The sequence below is a fragment of the Cavia porcellus genome, unplaced genomic scaffold (assembly GCF_034190915.1).
Source record: "Cavia porcellus strain 051 isolate PalLab524CR breed Dunkin Hartley unplaced genomic scaffold, mCavPor4.1 scaffold_3, whole genome shotgun sequence".
NCBI classification, from domain to species: domain Eukaryota; kingdom Metazoa; phylum Chordata; class Mammalia; order Rodentia; family Caviidae; genus Cavia; species Cavia porcellus.
Window position 1 is genome coordinate 101,717,617 of NW_026947486.1, and position 21,378 is coordinate 101,738,994.

Below are 21,378 nucleotides of genomic sequence, written 5' to 3' on the forward strand. Positions count from 1 at the left end.
AAGATTCACAATCAAAGGATTTCCCAGATTGAGACCAGGAAATAACAGACTGGTAAAAGACAGTCCTCCACCCTCACCTCCCTTGGATTCTTCAAAGACAGGTCTGAGTCTGGACACATCCCTAGACATGCAGCTTTTCTGACTTTATATTGAGGCAGAGGATAAAAGCACTCATGTGCAAGCCAGTGACTGGGGTAGTGGGGGGATGGTGGCAGGAAAACAGGACAAAATACAAGGGTGTTTCCAAGTTCCTGATGTGAAAGCATCTTCAGAGAGATGACTCTACCCCAGCTTTGAGAGTAACTCTAGTCTTAACCAGCTTTGGAGTCTAGAAAAGGAGGATGGATGTTTCTGGAAATGAGCATAGGTAATGAGCGAGCAATTGCCACGTTAGCAGCCACCACAGATCAGGCTTCTAGTTGAATTCACAGGAACTGTCTCTGGAGTGCAGCCAAGACAGGACTCAGAGATAATTTTCCCAGCTTAGAGAAAAGTGGGCTGGAACAAGGCAGCAGCATAGCTGAATGCCATTACAAGTGAAAAAATCTTGGTTTTAGTCTCCGGTCTTTGTCTTGCTCTGTGCACTTAAGTAAGGCCCTTAACCTTTCAAGATCTCACTTCCTTCTTTACAGATTGTAAGGTTTAGACTAATCACAAACACAAGAATATATCATTTAGAGTTACAGGTCTCAAGTTTTTATGTTTTCAAAATTCAGGAAATTCTGATTTAAAAGCTAATTTGAGTTACATAAGCAATTTATTTTATTATTTTAACTGACAAATAAAAATTACTGATTTATTTATGATTTACAACATAGTATTAAATATGAATACATTGTGTATACATATGGATATGTATAGAGTCTACCTAAATAACAAGCATTACTGTACATTCTTATTTTATATAAATGTGGTCAGAATACTTAATAACTACTTTCTTGGCAATTTTCAAATATACAGCATTGTGTTATTAAGTGGGATTATGAGAAGACTGCTTCACATTGTAGATTTTGATCTCTTTTTTTTTTTTTTTTTTTTTGGTACTGGGGATTGAACTCACGATTGCACACTTGCAAGGCAGGCACTTGCGCTGCTGAGCTAAATCCCCAGCTTCTGATTTTGGTGTCTTGATCGCTATCCCCAGGTGTTTAAAATATGAAAGAAATGTCAGGGAGAAAGAGGAAAGAAGTGGAGTGATTCTCAAGGCTGAAGCCAGGAAAATACTTTCCTCAGAGGAGAAATAAATGCATCCAGCCCTCCCTAGAGGCAGCAGAATTGATCAGATGAAAAGTGGGAGACGGTCCTATTTGAGGTTGCTGTAATTACATGGATCACAAAACATAGTGGGGGAAGATTTTCAGTTCATGTAGAGGATCATCATAGAGGCTCACCTGTATGCCCAAATCTGAAAGACACATTTGTGAAACGTCAAACTTCAGAAGTATTTAATAAAGCATTCATGAATGATCTCCTATATCACTGGTAGAAATGTTGATTGATCTAAATTTTGGTAAATAATTTCCAAATATTTTTTAAAATCCATGAAATAGTTTGTATCCCGGGAACTACAAATTCTCATTTTGGGAACTCCATCCTAGCTAAACAAGCTAAATAATTAAAAATTCATTGTGCACAGATTGTCAACAGAGGGCAATTGCTCTTACCAGGACATGGAAAAATGAAACACTCTCTTGAGCTTTCTTCATCTTAGTTTCTGAATGTGACAACTTACCATTCAAAGACATAATATAAGGGTGACCTTAACATCCCTATACGAGGAGAGAGTAAGATAACAGAATACTTCCAATAAAATTTTCTTTTAGTTCACTGCTGAATTCCACAAGAAATTTAGAAAAGACCTAAAATAACTACTTCTCAAACTTTTTAATGAGACTGAAAGGGAAGCAATACGTCCAAATTTGTTCCTGGAAGCAAGCATTACCCTAGTACCAAAATTGGAGAAGGCCCCAACTAAGAAAGAGAACTATGGGCAATTTCTCTAATGATGTAAAAATCCTCAACAAGATGCTGACAAACAAAATGCAGCAAATCAACAAGATTATACACCATGACCAAGCAGGATTCACCTCAGTGATGCAGGGATGGTTCAATATACACAAGTCAATAAACGTAATACACCATATCAAAAGAGCCAAAGACAAAAATCACATGGTCATCTCAATAGATGCAGAAAAAGCTTTTAATAAAGTCCAACATCCATTCATGATTTAAAAACCTACAGAAAATTGGAATAGATATTCTTTATCTTAGTCTGATAAAAGCCATCTTGACAAACCAACAGCCAACATCATACTAAATGGACAAAAACTGAAAGCTTTTACCCTAAAATCCAGAACATAGCAAGGATGTCCACTGTCTCCATTCTTATTTAACATAGTCCTGGAAACTTTAGCTGCATAAATTAGACAAGAGAAAGAAATAATGATAGAAAAGGAAGAAGTTAAGTTACCATTATTTGCAGATGATATAATACCCTACATAGAAGACCCTGAAAACACTACTAAAAATCTGCTAGAGTTAATAACCAAATTCAGTAGCATAGCTGGATACAAAGTCAACACTCAAAAATCAATAGTTTTCCTGTACACAAATAACAGACTCACCAAGAAAGCAATTAGAGAAACAACATCTTTCACAATAATATCCCAAAAATGAAACACCTAGGGATTAATCTAACAAAGCATGCCAAAGAACTCTACATTGAAATCTACAGTACTCAGAAAAAAGAGATTGAATAGGATTTCAGAAAATGGAAAGATGTCCCTTGCTCTTGGGTAGGAAGAACCAATATAGTGAAAATGTCTGTGCTTCCAAACCTGTTATACAGATTCAGTGCAATTCCAATCAAAATTCCAACAGCATATGGTGATAAAAACAGCATGGTACTGGCAAAAAAAAAAAAAAAAACAGACATGAAGATCAACGGTACAGACCAGAAGATGCAGAAACAACTCCAGACATACTCAGTTACCTTATATTTGACAAAAGTGCCAAACATATTCATTGGAAGAAAGATATCCTCTTTAATAAATGGTGTTGGAAAAACTGGTTCTGCACATAACAAAGATTAAAATGAGACCTATATCTTTCGCCATGCACTAAATTAAATTTGGAATGGTTCAAAGATCCAAATATTAAAACAGAAACATTAAATCTTCTAGAATATAGAAGAGGTAAAACTCTTGAAGACATTGGTACAGGTAGATTTTATGAATAAAACCTGGATCACATAGGAGCTATCCAAAAGAATCAACACCTGGGATCTCATCTTTAAAAAAAAAAAAAAAAAACCTTTTGCACAGCAAGAGGAACCACCAACAAAGTAAAGAGACAACCCACAAATGTGGGAAAGAATGTTTGCTAGCTGTTCCTCAGATGAAAGATTACTATTGAGAACATATAAAGAGCTCGAAAAAAATCAGATCTCCCAAATTAAAAGACCCAATCCAAAAATGGGCATTTGAAATGAATATACACTTCTCAGATATAGAAACACAAACAGTAAATAAATATATGTACAATTTTTCACTGGTCATATGAGAGATACAAATTAAAACAACACTGATATTCCATCTCACTCCAGAAAAAATGACTATCATTAAGAAATCAACCAATAATAAATGCTGGAGAGGCTGTGGGGAAAAAGGAATCCTTCTCCACTGTTGGTGGGAGCGCAGAATGGTGCAACCACTGTGGAAATCAATGTGGAAATTCATCAAAAGTCCAGGATTGGAGGCCCATTTGACCCAGCAATTCCTCTTCTGGGTATCTTCCCAGAATAATTAAAAACATCATACCACAGTGATATATGTGCACCCGTGTTTATAGCAACACAATTTGTAATAACTAAGTTTTGGAAACAACTCAAATGCCCATGAATCAAGGAACAGATAAAAAAAAGAAGGGTATGTTATACAATGGAGTACTACTCAGCCATTAAGAAGAATAAACTGAAGACTTTTATAGATATATGGATGCAACTTGAGATCATATTCATAAGTGAAATAAACCAGATGCACATTTGAAAACATTGTATTATCTTCCTAGTGTGAGAAGCAGAAACAGTAAATAAGATCTAAAATATACAATAGATATTATAAAATGAGAAGACACTGTTCAAAAGGAAAGGTAAACTGGAATAGGGGAAAGGAGAAAAGGAAGTAAAAAGCAAAAAAAATATGTATGTATACACACAAGATAATCAAGATAGTTATACTGGTATGTTTTCTTAGTCCATTGAAAGGAAAGATTTGTGTTAATATTTTTTTGACAATTAAATGCTTGTACTATGAGCAGCTAATTTAAAGATAGCAATAGCAATACACAATATATTAACCATTGTTACCCTCCTATTATCTTGTTTTGAAATTATTTTACTTTTTTCTCTTTAAAATAAAAAAAAATTACTAAAACTAATTTTTTAAAAAGGGGAAGAGGAGAAGCCACCCTTGAAGATCCCCAGGTCATCATATATGGAAGAACAGAGGCTTCACAGTTGTGAATTTCTTTTATGACCCTCTTGCTGCACCTAGGTATTATTCTCTGGAAACATGTACCTTGTCAAAGTTTCTTCATGTCTGCACCTGAGGAGGACACCAGGAAAGAATCCACTTCTGGGTATAGCAGCCCATTTCTTAGTGGTAGGCTTGGTGTAAAGTGGGGCAAAGCTCACTGGTCTTTGCTGGTAAGACTAGAGTTTCCTCCAGCAAGGCACCTCATTTATCAACCTAAAAGGTTGATGCTTTCCTTGACTTGGGCAATTCTACAGCCTGATCACTAAAGTAAAGAGGTACTAGAGATTAAATTCCAAATTGAGTGATCCTGTATTCTAGCATTAATCTTTGTTGCTAAGACCATCCCCCTGACTCTAGATTTAATGGCTCCTGGGTTCCTGCTTTATCGTAAGTTCAAACAGTAGCCTGGGAAGGAGAGGTTCCATGGGCATAAGTGGTTGTCTTTTTCCAGTGCTTTTAAGAGATTGAGGGAATCAGACCAGCTCATTCTAGGTCTCCACTTTCACTGGCTCTGTTTTCTGCTTGGGGCAGATAGTTGGGCTTTGTTCACCCAGCATAGTTGTCTACCTAGGCCATATTCGAAGGTGGGTTGTAAGGCCTCTGTTTGCAGAAGCTATGGTTTTTCCTCTTTTGTTTCAGATGCATACCCCAACCAGGCATGATAATGTACACCTGTAATCCCAGTACTCAGGATCTGAGGTAGGAGGATCACTGAGAGTTCAAGGCCAGCCTCCGCTACAAAGTGAGTTAAAGGTCATCCTGAACTGTATAGTGAAACTGTGTCTCAAAAAAGACAAAAAAAGTCCCTTTCTCAATGTCACAAGTAGCAATCAAAGCATTATTTGTATCTCAGTTCTCTACAAAGCTATGTAAGGCCCCAGTAATGATAGGAATACAGTTTAAGAAAAATCATTTTACTCAGCTCTTTGAAGCCCTATAAGCAGGCTTCTCCATATTCCAACTCACAATAGAAGGTTGGTTGCTGGAATCCACTCAGTGTTGCATTATATTGTTATTTCAATGGGAAAAGCTTGAGTTTGTTTAAATGCTGATGAGAAATGGTAAACATTATAGAGGGTTAAACAGTAAAGGAAGAGGAGGTTGAAATCCGAGGGAAACAAAGGAATCAGGAGGAAGGGATTCATTGGGTTGGCCAGCAAATGCTTTTTTTTTTTTTTTTTTTTTTTTGTCTTTTTCATTTTTACCGGTACCAGGGATCGAACTCACGACCGCCTGCTTACAAGGCAGGTGCTTATGCCGCTGAGCTAAATCCCCAACCCCCAGCCAGTAAATGCTTCAGGAGTAACTATCGCACTCCTCACACTGAAATGACATGATAATCAACACGTGGAACACAGATGGCTGGACAGAGCTCAGAAGGAGAAACCCTTTCTCTTCTGTGATAGAAAGGGAGGAGCCAGGGACATCTGCTGATGTGGATGGCATGTAGGCAGCAAGATAAGTGACTTCCTGTCTGAAAGTGTCCATCTTCCCTACAGAGTAGGAAACTAAGTCTTTTTACTGTGACTAAGAGCTAAGAATACTGGAAACAATTTCAAATAGTTTCCATGGGACACGAAAGAGGGCAAAGACCTGAGTGTCAGCCTGTCCTCAACTCTTCCCTAAATCTACAGCTTACTTCTGTGCTTTGTGGAATTTAAACTTACATCCCAGGACCTCTTAAACTGATTTTTTAGAATCAGTACCCTCGCTTTTCCACACTCTATTGATTCTGCTTCTCTGAAAGACTCTGGGTAGTATCAAGGACTGAGTTGGGTTTAGAATGTTTAGTATTTGACGCCCATCTGCGTGGTGGCAAGATTTCCTCTTGTGACACCCAACAGGTGCAGATGGATTGAGTCATCATTGGATTTTTCTATGAAGCCGAATGAAAATACAAGGACAATGGAATTGTTGAATGATGTACCTGTGGTCTAGCCTAGATTGGGAAGGAATTGAAGATTTTAAAAAAGTTTAATTTGCTAGAACATGGAAGGACCAAGAAACCAAAATCTAGCCAGGTTAAAGAGCCTCATGCCTACCAAAAAGAAAATGTTAAACTGGGTGTGGTGGCACATGCCTGTAATGCCAGCACTTGGAGGCTGAGGCAAGAGGATCACTGTGAGTTAAAGGCCAGCCTAGACTACATAGTGAGATCTTGTCTCAAAAAAGAAAAAAAAATTAAAAAGAAAAAGAAAAAATTAAAGCCCTAATTATCAGTACTTCAAAATGTGGTGTTACCAGGAAATAGAGTCTTTACAGGGTAATCCAGCTAAAACAAGGTCATTAGCATGGGATTTAATCCAACCTAACTTGCTATGTACTTGTAAAAAGGAAACATTTAGACACAAACACACACAGAGGAAAGACAATGTAAATACCCACAGGGAACATCACACAAAGACAGAGTATTGGAGCAATGCATTCTCAAGTCAGAAATGCCAAAAAATGCTGACAAATCATCCAAAGCTAGAGACAGACAGATTTCCCCTAGATGTTTTAGTGGGAGTGTGGCCCTGCTACCCTTTATTTTCAGACTTCTAGTCTCCAGAACAGCGAGACAATAACTTTCTGCTATTTTAAGTTTTTGGTTATGGTAGCCCTAGAAAATTAAACCAAGGTATATGGAGAGTAAGGGAGTCAAAGAGCCTGAAGGATATAAGTTAATGAGAGAGTAGATGCTAATTGAGTCCAGACTCTTGAAGCAGTTAACAAATCTTGAGGGGCTATGCAGAATAAACTTCCCTCTGGAGTTTCTGAGAAACCTAAATTTGTAGAGTGATGTTAAGTAACTACAGGGTTTCATGGCTGGATCCTTTCTTATCTCAGTCCAAATCATACTGTTGGTTGTGTGCATTCCAGAGCAAACTAGAGGTTCAAAATGTAGGACTTCCCTGCTGTAACCATGCTGAGATCACATGAGCACAATGCTGTTCTCACCAGCCCTGCTCCATGGCTGTTTTGTGTGAAACCATAATGGCAAACAGACTTGCGGTTCACCATAGGGTGACTTCCTCTGGCTGTCATTAGGCAACAAATCAAGATGGACTCATCTGTAGCCAATTACATGCTCTCTAGAAAAAGACACTTTCTTCAGGAAGCAAGCCTATACATCCTGTACAATACCATATCCACAACAGAAATCTCTGAGAAAAAATACAAAAAACAAACAAAAAGAAACTCCTACCTTTTGAGGCTCTTCAAAACAAAGGCCAAAACTTTAAACTACACATTGAGTTATAAATGTAAATAAGACACTCATTGTCTGAATGGTGTCTGGTTTGTTTTATAAAGCTACCGTGACAAGCGACCCATTTCACTGACCTATTTTCAGGCTAAGTAGGAAACTTCAGCTAAAAGCTACTTCTGTCAGTCTTTCAAAATCAGTGCATTAAGGCACAATACTACTTTGAGTTTCCTCACAATCAACAATATATTTCAAGTAAACATTTATTCTAAAAGAGTATGACACAGGCCTTGGCCCAATGGAATGTGCTACCATCTAGTTGGAAGAATAATACATGTACATAAACACCTAATATTGCAAGATAGCATGGAGGTTATCTCATTTAATCCTCCCAACATGCTGGAAAGACGCACTATTTTATGATCACTTTATAGATGAGGAAACCGAGGTAAATTTCCTAAAACAGCATAGCCAGCACTTGAGTTGAAGTAGTCTGGCCACACTTTTAAGAATACAATAGACTAAAAATGAACAATTCTTAGAACAGCAGCTTCTCAGATGTCCTCAATCTTGAAGTAGGACCACAAGAGGAACATTGGAGACAAAAATGTCTTTTGAACATAATTTGGTGTTGGGTCTATAATAGCTATGTAAAGTGGTAATGCTTTTTCAAAGTATACTAGATTAATTTAGAAAACATTGCTTAAATAAAAAAAGTAACTAGATTATTATAGGTCAGCCAGTACCAATCAATTACCATAAAAATCCCCAGACATAGGTAATTGCAGGCTCTAGTTCATCTGTATCTCAGTGGAGATTCTCTTCTCTGGTTTCTTGTCTCAAAAATCTCTACCATCACCTTCTGATCCTACTGTGATGTTTCTCCATCTGGCCAGTTGAGAAAATACTACAACCAAGGGCCATAAACCTTTACATTTAAATAATAATAGCTATTATGGATTTTGTTCTATCATATATTAGCTTCTTGGTATCTATTATACCAAACATCATCAAAACCTATGGAAATAGCATTATTCATACTTCCACTTGGCATTTGAAGAAACTGAGACATGGAGCATAAAGTGCCCATAGGAAGCTAGTAAAGACTGGGGTTTGAACCTGGTCTGACTACAGAGCCTGTTCTGTCAAACAGTATCCTGTAATAAGTTTTGTATAACATTGAATGAGAAAAATAAACCTCCATGTTAATTGACTTTCGTACTCCATACTCCTAATAATATTGATATGTCTACTCATTTTGACTGGTATTGCCCTAAGATACATTACCATTAATTTATGCAGAAAAACTAGAATTCCTCCATTTCTAAACTGCATGGTAAACTTTTTACTCTGGGATAACTCATTCAATTCATCCACTCCTCCTATTTAGGGATGTGTGTATATGTATATGCATGTGCGCACATTCATATGTGTGTAGGTATGCATGTGTGCATTGTGTGTTAGTAAGCACTCAACTGAGGATATCTATCAAATTGATGACCCTACCTGTAGCAATTTTGCATATCTAATTGTTATTGCTATTGTTATGAAAGAACTGCATTGCTGTTGTTATGAAAGAACTGTTAAATGCACACTTATGCACATGCACATGTGCATATGCACACACACACTCAAGTGATAGCAACAGAATTTTCCCTAAATCAAGGCTATTTGGGCAGGTAGTCTTGGGAGCTCTGGAACTTATTCCAAGAGGGTGTGAAGCTGGGAGAAGAAATAAGCCCTTGTTATTTATATATTTTATATATATATATATATATATATATATATATATATATATATATTCACTTTCCTGGCAATAACACTCAATCATCCTGATTCGTGACTTTTTTCCCCTGAAAACTACCATGATGTGTGTTTTTGGATCTAAATGATGGGCTGCGATAATCAGAACAGAAAATCCAAGGTGATATTCCCAGGCTTGTGTTGATGAGCATTTAAAATTTCCATAGCCATCTAGTCTCCTGAAGTTCTGTCATCTGAAGCAGAGTCCCATCCCTCGTCTTCACCTGCCTGAATGATCATGGCTGGCCTGAGTAAATAAAATGACTTTCATATTCAGTGCATGCCACACACTGATTCTAGGGTGATGATCATTAAATTCACTCCATTGTGCTTAGTATCTTGGCGGCACTTTCCCCCTTTCCCCCAGATTTCCAATAGTGGAAAGTCTAAGCTCAACTGTGAACCTATCAAGATCTTTCCCATCAGGTTTCACACCAATCCTGACCCAACTTTATTTTTCACAATTCTTAACATGCTCCTATTTCTTCTACTTTGATCAAGCTATTGCTGCCCTATGAACCCAGCAAGGTTTTTCATTCACCAATTGTCTATTATAACAATATGATATAAGTCACACGTGGTGGCACACACCTGTAATCCCAGCACTCAGTAGGCTGAGGCAGGAGGATAGCCGTGAGTTCAAAGCCAGCCTGGGCTACATGGCGAGACCCCGTCTCAAACAAACAAACAAACAAATAAACCAATATGATATATTGTTTTCACTCAAAAAGGTGCCTTAGGCCTACTCTATGCCAGGATCTTGGTGAGATGCTACATCACAAAGTTGAATAGGCAGTTGCTTGCCATTTGGTGGAGGAGATAGACATCTAACAAGCAATCCTTTTGCAACATGGTAAGTGGTGTGATGAATGAGCTCCAGGGAGCTAGGCAGCCAGAGGAAGGTACCTTACTCAGACCTGAGAGAGCAAAGGACTGAAGAAGAGGTTTTGGAATCCTAAAACATGAAAGACAGTACAAGCTAGCTTGACAAAGAGGGAAGAAACTTAGTAGTTTGGCCTGGCTGAAATCTTGAGGGGGAAAAAAGGGGGTAATTGTTTGAGAGCATACAAGAGGAAGCATTTACTTCTGCCCTTTGGAAGGGGGATACCAAAGAAGACAATAGAGACAGCGAGACTGTGGATGTGTGGAAGGCTCTATCTTTGTGCTGTACATGCACTTAGCTCTTTTCTGGCAGGTGGTGAGCACTCTGGAATTTGTTTTAGTTCTATGTTCTGTCTCTACACCAGCTAGGCCATTTAATGGATTCATTTTGTCTAACGGATGCTTTATTTTTATGCTATAGGGACAACCTGGCAAAAATTTCAGTGTCTTGACTATAATAAAATTAATTTCTTGTTCTCACAAAATCCATCATGTGTCCAAGATGACACCTCAAGGCAGCTTTCCTACATGTGGCTACTCTGTTTTGTTTTCTGGGATACCTGCAAATCCACTGTGGAAGGAAGTAAAGGGACTGAGGTGTCCCATCCAATTAAATACTCTAGTCATAAAAATGTATCATTTCATCTCACTATTCATTGGCCAGAATGAGTTCCATAGTGTGTCCCTACAGCAAAGAGGTGTGGAAATGAAATCCTTAAGTATGCTCTGAAGGCAAAAGAACCAGCTAGACTAATCCAGCTAGATGAAGCTGAGATTTCTATTAAATAGATTTATTTATGCTACACACTGAATATTCGTACTGTCTCCAAATTCATGTGTTGAAAGCACGTATCAAGGCAATGGTATGAGAAGGTCTTTGGGCGGTGATTAGTTCATGAGGGCTCCACCCTTGTTAATGGTATTACTGCCTGTCTTAGTCACTTTCTTGTCTTTAGGACACAAATATCCAACACTCACAATTTAAAGGAGTAGAAGTTTATTTTGGCTCAGGTTTTTAGTCTCTGGTCTGCTGGCTCCAAGGTAAGATGGCATAGAAGAGAAGCACAGGGGAGGAAAAAAGTGTTTGAATCACGGCAGCCAGGAAACAGAGAGAAAGGAGGTGCTGGCGAGGAAGATAAGCCCTTTCAGATCATGCTCCCAGGGACCTGCCTCCAAGCAGGCCCCAGCTAACCGCAAGTCAGCTATAGCACCCCCATAATGCAATCACCTTCCAAAAGCCACACTTGTGCGCACATGAGGCTTTTGTGGAACATTCGCGATATAAAATATAGCAGGGCTGTCATGAAAAAGGGCTCAAAGCACTACCCTGCCCTTTCCACCACATGAAGACATTCAGAAGGCTTTATCTATAAGAGACAGAACCTCATTAGACACAAATATGCTGTTGCCTTGATTTTGTACTTCTCAGCCTCCAGAACTATATGCAATAAATTTCTCTTGTTTATAAGTTGCCCAATATAAAGTATTTTGTTATGACAGTTCAAAGGCACTAAGATAATTTATGATTGTTACATGCCAAGTTGATCTGTCTGCTATTGTGTTCAGAGAGGCAACTATTCAAATGTTTGTACTTAGATGGTTTTTGTTACAGTGGTTTCTCCTGACTGGAAACTGTGCCATAATCTGTTCTTGAGTATGAGCCAAGAATACTAAATCATTGGCAAGATGATTACCTTACTTGAGCCACTGCATTAGCAATGATGTGTCACCATTTGGAAAATATGGTTTGTACGTGGTAAAACTGCAATAAGACAAATAGCCAAGTGACAAGCCCAGTACAGAGCTACTATACTCTGTAGGCCTTTGTTATCAGATGATTTTTTTCCTCTGTGTCCTTCGAGGGGTGAATCTGCTATTTCTTTGAATTAGGTTAGCATGAAACCTGAATCATACCTACTACCCATTGCTATCCACCTGTGGAGTGTAACCTTGATTGGTTTTGGGATTCACCAAGGAAACTGTAGCACACAATCCTGGGTGTGTCTAGGTGGGTCATAGATACATGGTCTTGGAACATTTGTGGTCCCTGACCCCTTTCTCTTTTATATTGTTCCCTCAATCTCCTTCCCAGCCACCAGGAACTGAGCAGTTTGTTCTATCACATCCTTCTACCATGATGTTTCTGCCTTGGAGTCTGCTGGCCATGTACTGAATCCCTGAAACCACTGAGCCAAATTAAGCCTCTCCTGCTTTAATTTGTAGGTTTCAAGTATTGTACCCAGCAATAAGAAAACTAATACACTATATGTCTTGTATATGAACACTACGAAGTTATATGTGGCATAAGTTAAAATATGTGTTCTAGAAGTGGGTACCTAACATTTCTAGCCCTGAGAAATAGCCCTAATGATTTTTGAGAGTTTATGAAGAATAACAGAAGCTAGTCACTATTAGCTTTCTAATTCATCCTAGATATGGATGCTTAATATATATTGATTATTGAGACAATAAAATACTGGTTTTGTTCATCATAATATAAAAGGTTTAAAGGTTTGACAGTATTAAAAATGAGGTGAGCAAGTCAATACACTCTTGTTTAAGATGTTCATGGATATTACATTTTCAGCAAACTATTTAGTCGTCTCTGTTAAAAGATAGCTTTTCAACCCCTATCATCTAACGTTGTCAGTGCTAGAAGTTTATCCTATAGAAATATCTCCAAAATACTCAAAGATTTATGTACAAGAACATTTACTGCAGCATTGTTTTTAATAGAAAAAAGTAGAAGCAACCCAAATGTTTACTCTGGTGCATCATTTTTTTTTAAAATAGCAGGTCTGCATGTAGTGATATGGAAAGATGATTCATGCTATGCAGCTTGGTAAAGAAAATTTAAAACAGTATAGTAGTTTGCTTAAAAGTCTTTTGGGGGGTGGGTATTGAATCCAGGACCATTGCAGTGGGTTACATTTCCAGCCTATTTAAATTTTTTTGTTTTGAAACAAGGTTTCACTAAGTCATTAAGTTTCAGAAGCTGGGTTTGAACTTGCCATCCTCCTGCCTCAGCCTCTCAGAGTACTGGAATTATACGAGTGTGCCACCATGCCAGTTGTTTTGTCTCAGTAATTACTATTATACATACAAGAAAGAATAAGTATTTGGAAGACCAGATACAATTTATTACAGCTCTGTAGCACTGGAATTATCTGACAATTCCATTTCCTGTAATATTTGTTGTCTTAGTCTATTCTTACTGCTATACGAAAATTCCCTAAGCTGGATAATTTATAAATAATGAAAATGCATTTCTCACAGGTGGCCAGAAAGTCTAACATCAGAGCCAGTGCCTCATGGACACATGCACCTTCTTACTGAGTCCTCACAAGGTTGAAGATAGGATTTAGCTCCTTCCCTCGCCCTTTTATATAAAGGACCCTCTCTGCTGATTTAATCACTTCCTAAATGTAACATCCCTTAGTATTATCACATTGGCAATTAAATTTCAACAGATGGATTTTGAGAGATGTATTCAAACTATAGCAATTGTGTAATTCAAACTATAGCAATTGTGTAATTCTGTAATACTAAAAAAATTTGAAACAGGAAAGAGCATTGAATTAGAAAAAAAGGTAGTTTTACTCCAAGCAACTATACAATAAAATTCTTTGCGTGAAAGCTGACTTCTGAGAAAGTTCTGGGTTACTCTATAGCTGAGGGAATAGATTTGACAGCTCTTAACTTGACTAGCCAAGTGTAATGAAGTGGAGCTTAGCAAAAAGCTCTGAGCAATTAAGCTGCAGGATAATTACCTAATGGAACCTAGATCTTTGCGTTGTCATTTTTTTTTGTCCTTCAAACTTTTATGAGAATGCAATGATCTGGGATGAATTTCAGATCTTGTTAAAAGCAGCCACGACCATGCACTGCACGTGGTTCTCAAAAGCAGTGATCTGCTCCTCCAGCATATCTGTTTCAACTTTATCATCTTCAGCTTTGCACTGTATTTGCAGTTTTTAAATTCCTTATTCCACTGGAACTAGTTTCGAGGAGCCCTAGACCAAGCCACCTGCTTGAATGCTTCGGACAGGGTCCTCTAAATTTACCATATCTGTCTCGTCACCCAAGCTTTCACATCTAGCAAGATGGAAGACTTGGCAACAAGAGCAGGAGTTTTGGCTTTCTTGAATTCATACCGTGCAAGCTGTTTTTCCTTTAGCCTTGTTGCTTCTTTGCTTTCGTCTTCATCATCAGATCCATCATCTTTATTTCTCTGCAGTTCCACCTCCAGTGGTGTCTTCCACACTGGCAGGGCCATATTGCCTAAAGCTTTCTTCATTCCTGACAGGCTTGAAAAAAATTTATATTCAACCACTCTTAATTTAGTATAATGTTCTTGTCTAGAAATTACACAAGAATATGTTTATATTGCTCTTTATCATTAGATCCCTTCTCTAATAATTTACCCTTTAACATACTCCCAGTAAATAGTCCTCACCCGGCGAACATCAGTACCATGTGAGATGTTATATTCAGTACTCACTACAATTTACTTTTTCAGTATGAACACTTGAGATCTTACTAAATAGCCTCATATTATTAATATGATATTAAGAATAGTTTCATTCTTAATATATGAGTACACTTCCCCAAGCTTCCACCCTTGTTGGCATTTTCAGAAGAATGGCCTCCGACTGAATGAATGAGCCACCCTCTCACCCCAGCACCAGCCCCCCCCCCAGGTCAAGCCTGAAGCACCTTTGCAGGGCAGTGTGGCAAACAGTTGAATTTCTGTTGTCCATGTTCTACTTGTTCTTTGAAAAAAAATGGAGGACTTCAGTCTCTTGACTTTCTAAGGTAACAAAGAAATTAGCTTAAAATACACCCCAGCAAAGCTAGGTTCAATTATATCATGTGAAAATCCTAAAGTATAGAAAGCAGTTTTATCCTTCAAGATGCAAAGATACCTTTACCTGGCCTTTCCCTTTTCATAAGACTTGATGTGATTGTACCAACATAGGGCATGACACATGTCAGCAGGTGATGGGCAGGAGATTCGTGTGCTTTGAAGGCACATACCACATGGAGCTCTTGTCTTCAAGGTAATTGTTGAGCATCTGCAGGCTGGTGGGGCTTTTCAGGTCTCCAAAACCCATGGATTCAGCTGTCTGTGGGAACTGGGCAGCAGTGGAGCAAAGAGCACAGGCCGGCACCCAGTGCAAAGACAGAAAAAAAGAATACATTGTCATCTTTGATTTGGTCTTAAGTCCTAATGTCTTGCGTGCGCCATGGTATGGAAATGAGAACACAGTTCTGATCAGATTGCTTTCGTTAAATCCATTGATGGCCATCATTGCCTACAGAATAAATCCAACTCACTTATTATGTATTCAAGGCACTGTGCTATTTCTCAACTCTAAGCCCCAGCCTAGTCAAAGGGCTTATAAAACATCATACAATAAACAAAAATTTTAATAGGCAAAGAGATAATATAGAAACCGTTGTTTGCTTTCTATTAGCTGGTTCTAAATACCCTGTAATTGTTTCATTCTCTTGAATGGCTTCACACTGTCTTGATATGCTTGATGCTATAGCATATGAAGTTAAAAAAATCATACATTAAAATTCAAGCTTCAGCTCTTCAACTAGAGCTAGGATTCTTTTCTCTGCCTAATTTCCATTTCAACAAGTCCTTCAAAGTCAAATTCACCTGTCCCTTCTCATAGCTTTGTCTTCTCAGATCCCTGTCCAAAAGCATTAAACTGCTCTCTAAATCCCCATATGGCTTGTCCGTACTGCTCTCATGGCACTTACACTTTGCTATCAAGTAGGTTCCTTTGTGATCTCCTTATTCAAATGTCAAGCCCATAAAAATAGGACCTTCCCCCAACTCCCAGAATATTGCTTGTACACACTAGATGGATGGTAAACACTCCATTGTGAAACACTCCATGGTGAAATCAAATGAATAAGTACGGGTGAATTTCCCTTTGAACAACCACCCTATCAATTCATAAATGCTGCCAGCAAGTGGCAGTAGTCTCCTTTGGCTCTTTTGCTGTGCGGCACGCTGCTCTTCGTCAGATCATAAAATCATTCTACAAGTTGAGCAATGCCAGTCTAAGGTAGGTTGGCAAAGTCACAAGTGCTGAAGTCAGAGTCACATAACTTAGAGAACCTAGGCTTTTAGCTCTGGATCCGCCACTAACTACGTATATGTGACTTTGAAGACATTTCTTCACTTTCTGAATTTTGACAGTGTCTGAAAACTGAAGGAGTAAGCTGGGATGACTTCTCGAGTCAGACATTCTGTGATCTTCACAGTCAGCAAACTCAAGATAACCAGAGCTGTGAGATGCTTGGCTAGTTGTCACCATCAATTCTTGTTTCTCTTAGAACGTATTTATGATCACGAAGTGGACAGAGGTATTTTCTTAGAAATTACCTCCAAATGCCCACTTTGTTTGGGTATAATGAGACATGCAAAAACCCTACCAACCCAAGCGTCCTTGAATAGAGCTGTCTCTAATGAGAAAACTGAGTTGTGATCCATAGAATTAAGAGAAAGAGACTGGAGGAAGGAAATTCAGTTCAAAAAAATATGAGATCAGTCAAAGTGATAGGGCTGGGAATTACCTAATATTGAGAAAAAACAATGTCATATTTATTTTGAAATCACTTCTTTTCCTCTGCACAAATGTTTTTTTAAAATTATATACTGAGGAAAAGGAGTAGTTGCTTTTTGTTGTTACTCTGATAATTCAGCTAGTTAATTACAGTTCTGCAGTCCTATCTTCATCAATAACATACCATGCATGCCCTCCCACTTGAGAAATAGACAGAAGGAGAGAGGTGGCTTCCTGTCAAAGACAGGCAGCCAGACTGGGGCAAAATGGCACAGCCAAAATTTAGGGGCCAGGGAAAGTTCTGGTAGGCATAGAATTGTTCGTAATCCTTAGGTCAGGTTTTACTGTCAAAAGAAGCTGCTGTGTTACTTAGAAAAACAATGTGGATAGCTAGGAATTTATATTTGGTTAACAGGCATAAAAAGCATTGTATGTACACTTTTGGTACTTACAAAGATGTAAGAAAAGGAAGTATTGTTTTTGATAAACAGTTAAACTTGTTGTAGAGGTATGATTCCAATTGCAAGGAACACCTTCACCCATTCGTTCCCATTGTCTAGTGGCAGAGGGTGCGAAGGGTGTAAATTATAAAAAGAATGATGAAGTTTGCAGTAAGAATTTTCTCTGGAAGGAAAATTAGTAGGGGAAGATGATGTTTCTTACTTACAAAGAACCACTGATCTAACTTTATTAACCAATGATATTAATAAATCTAAAGTGCATGTGCATGTGACAGAGATACGGAGACAGAGAGACAGATTTGTCTGTGCACGTGCAGCACAGTCTAAGGGAGGAAATGTGACTCTCATGATATAATGATAAATTAATAAGCCTTACGAAATCTCCATATACAATATATCCACTGGCTCTAATTGTTATGTGAACATATAGAAAAGTGAATTGAAGAAAATGTGTTTGCAGTGTTAATAATGGAATAATAATGGCAATAAACAACTTTTATTCCTTCTGTATAATTTTGTGCATCATTCCAATTCTCTATCGAACTTGCAGAACTTTTCTGATGTGAAAAGGAAAATTAATATCAAGGTCTTTCATGCTAACAGTGAAAAAACAAAAATAGTTACAAAGCAAGTACAGTTAAATTTCTTTGCTTCCTTGAGGCCCATCTAGCTGCTTCCCCACAACAGATTCCCAAGAGAAGGCTATAATTACAAAGATGCCCAAGATAAGAGTCTAAATACTGGATTACTAAGTACTTACGTGGCTTGCTAGAGCGGCCTATGTTATGCCTGGGATTAAGCTTTCTTTCTTGCAGCTTAAAGAAATTTAGAGTGGAGGTAGATCTAAGCAGGTATCAAGGTGTCCTGGGTCCACCTAGATGTCCTCTTTAGAAAAGTCAAGGGACTCTAGGTTGTGTTGTCATACTAGCCACAGCAGACACAGGAGTTCAGGAAGAACACAGAGAGAATGCAATACCACATTCATGGAACAGGCTCCAGTCCTGTTCTAACTCAAACCACTTTAGTCTGCCCAGAAACAATCTCCACCCCTATTAGGAGAGAAGAAGAAGAGAAGCTCGGCCCTCTTTGGATGGTTCTGTCAAACTTTAATGACAACCCCAGTACACACTGCATGTTCCCACACTCACCTGAAACAAAACTTCCACAATGTCTTATCATTGGGGCCTGCTTCCTAAACAGTGTGACCTGTACATAACACAGGGCCCCATGCTCAGAAGAGCTAGTATGTGAGTTAATATTCTGCTGTTGCTACCTATAAATTGTTAAGAATTTTATTTCTGAGCTTGCAATTTGTAAGTGAAGTCAGTTGCAAGACTTGAGCATTGGTGTGAAGGAGATGCAATGCGTGTGTCCTGTGGTTTCTTGCTGCCCTGTGTTTGCATATAGTAGTGCTTTGATTTTGTTTGGTTTGCCCAGATTGGCATTCAACTTTTAACCCTCCTGCCTCAGCTTCCTGAGAAGCTTCCTGAGAAGCATATTTGTGATGTCCCAGGAGTGGAGAACTCCAGGGGAGCCACAGTGCTTGGGCGTTCAGCAAGGCTGAAAGGGGGTACAAAGTTAGTTTGTGCCATCTTTTTCTGAAGAAAGTGGGGCAGAAGGTAGTGATGACAGTGATGGAACAAAGAGGCCACATTTTCCTTTTGCGTTAGAACTTGTTTCCAAAGCAGAAAGAATGCAAGAGTTCTGAGAAACATGAAAACCATGAAACCCTATCCAGTTATCATAGTGCCTCTTTATCTGCGGTTTCAGTTACCACCACTTTGGTTACTTGTCGTCAATAGTGAGCCAAAAATACTAAATAGAAAATTCCACAAGTAATTCATAACTTTAAAATTGTGTGCATTCTGAGGAATGTGATAAACTCTTGCATGCTCTGCTCAGTCCTCCTGGAATGTGATAATCCATTGTCCAGTTACTGTCCATCAGTCACTTAGCAGCCTTCTAGGTCATCAGATAGACTCTTGTGGTATTGCTGTGTTTGTGTTCAAATAACCTTTATTTTACTTAGTGATCGCCCCAAAATATAAGAGTAAGTCTACTGGCAGCTTTATTATAATATATTGTTATCATTGTTCTGTTTTAGTATTAGTTGTTGTTAACCTCTTCCTGTGCCTAATTTATAAGTCAAACCTTTTATCATAGGTATGTGTGAGCAGAAAAAGTATGGTATACATAGGTTTGATAATTTTCTTGGCTTGAGGTATCCACTGGGGGTATTGGAGGATGAAGAGATGCTACTATATGCTGGAAATGATTACACAGAAGCAAAGTGAAAGATAAACCAAACTTTTCCCTTTCATCCATCCTTACTCATCAGGAAACTAAAAGCACAGAATGTGGGTAGAATGCATATTGGGAATGAAGTGAAACCTGAGGTGTAGCTCAATGAAAGAGCACTCCTGCGGCGTGCACGAAGCCTGGACTGGATCACCAGCACCACCACTCCCAAAGTGAAATAAAGATAGTTGAATTCAATTTGCACAGTGTTTCCATTGTTCTGTAAGAGGTGCAAAATACTTATTGTGTAATTTTGGTGATTCTGCATGTAAATTAAATGTTCTTATGTTTGCATTTTAAACTGATTTTGCAAAGCAATGATGAACAGTAAATTCCATGTGAAAAATTTTAAATTTTTACCTAATGTGATAAGGAGCAAAGAAAAAATACCATAACAGGTTGAGAGAAACCGCAGGTAAGAAAAGAAAAGAAAAAAAAAAGAAAAGAAAAGGCTTTCTATTTGAGTACTACTGACAATTCTTTTTTTCCCTGCTTTTGGATCAGAAAGATCCACAGTTTTATTTTGCCCTGGCATTGTATGTAGCTGATCTTGCTTATAATACTTTTTACTCTGTTTTCTACTGTTATTAAATGTTGTTCATCATCCATTAAATTGATTTTATGACCCCTAGTGGATTGTGACAGGGAGTTGGTTAACATTCTCCCAAACACGTTTTTTTTTTTTCCTTAACTAAACCAAAAGGCTTAATGACCAGGCATGAAGTCAATCAGAAGTGTTATTGTTCTCCCTTGAGAAAGATAATCAGAGGCATCAGCAAACTCCTTCCCAAGGCTGCTTGACTAATTATTGCCATGGCTTCTAGAACCAATGAGATGGATAATTTCATCCCTCAAGGCCATATACAAATGTCTCTTTGATCTCACCCCAGAAGTCTCTGTAATCCATCAAAGTAATACTTCAATTAAGTTTTTCCCAAGGCTATTCCAGGTACTAGGTCAAGAAGTCATCCTTTATTCTATTCTCATGGAAAAATATGCTCAACTGAGTAATCACAGTAGGGGCACCAGACATGATTATGCAGTGTGTGCCAGATATTAATGTTCTGCAGAGGAAAGTACATTTCAAATAACATAAATACTGTGATGTTTCAGAACATAAGCTTAGGAATCAATTATATCAGACAGTAATTTTAGCTCTGCCCTTCTCTTAAGGATATAACTTATCCTTTCTGGGTATTGTTTTCCTTATCCACAGAAAAGAACCTATTAATACCTACCTCATGCTGTTGCTGTGAAGATTAATGTTTACAAAATTCTAAAAGCACATAGGAGCAGGGCATGGTGGCACACACCTGTTATCTGAGCACTTGGGAGGCTGAGGCAGGAAGATCCTTGCATGTTTGAGACCAGCTTGGGCTACAAAGTGAGCTCAAGGTCAGCCTGAACTGCATGGTAAGATTCTGTCTCAAAAAAACAACAAAAAATAAATAAAATAAAAGCACATAGCAATTGATAGCTGCTGTAGCTGTCATTTCCAAGATATATTTAAATAAAATTATCAACAAAAGCATCTTCCCTATACAACTTGGTTCCTGTATTGTAGTGTCTAGTTCAGGGATTCTCAACTGGGAGAAACTTTGCGTACTAGACAGTACCTGAAGATATCT

At 38.2% G+C, this 21,378-nt stretch overlaps 1 pseudogene; it reads right to left on the bottom strand.

Annotated features, from left to right (window-relative positions):
- Positions 1-13,525: 13,525 nt before the first annotated feature.
- LOC100735436 (elongation factor 1-beta-like) overlaps positions 13,526-21,378 on the bottom strand; it is a 29,820-nt pseudogene continuing 21,967 nt past the window's right edge.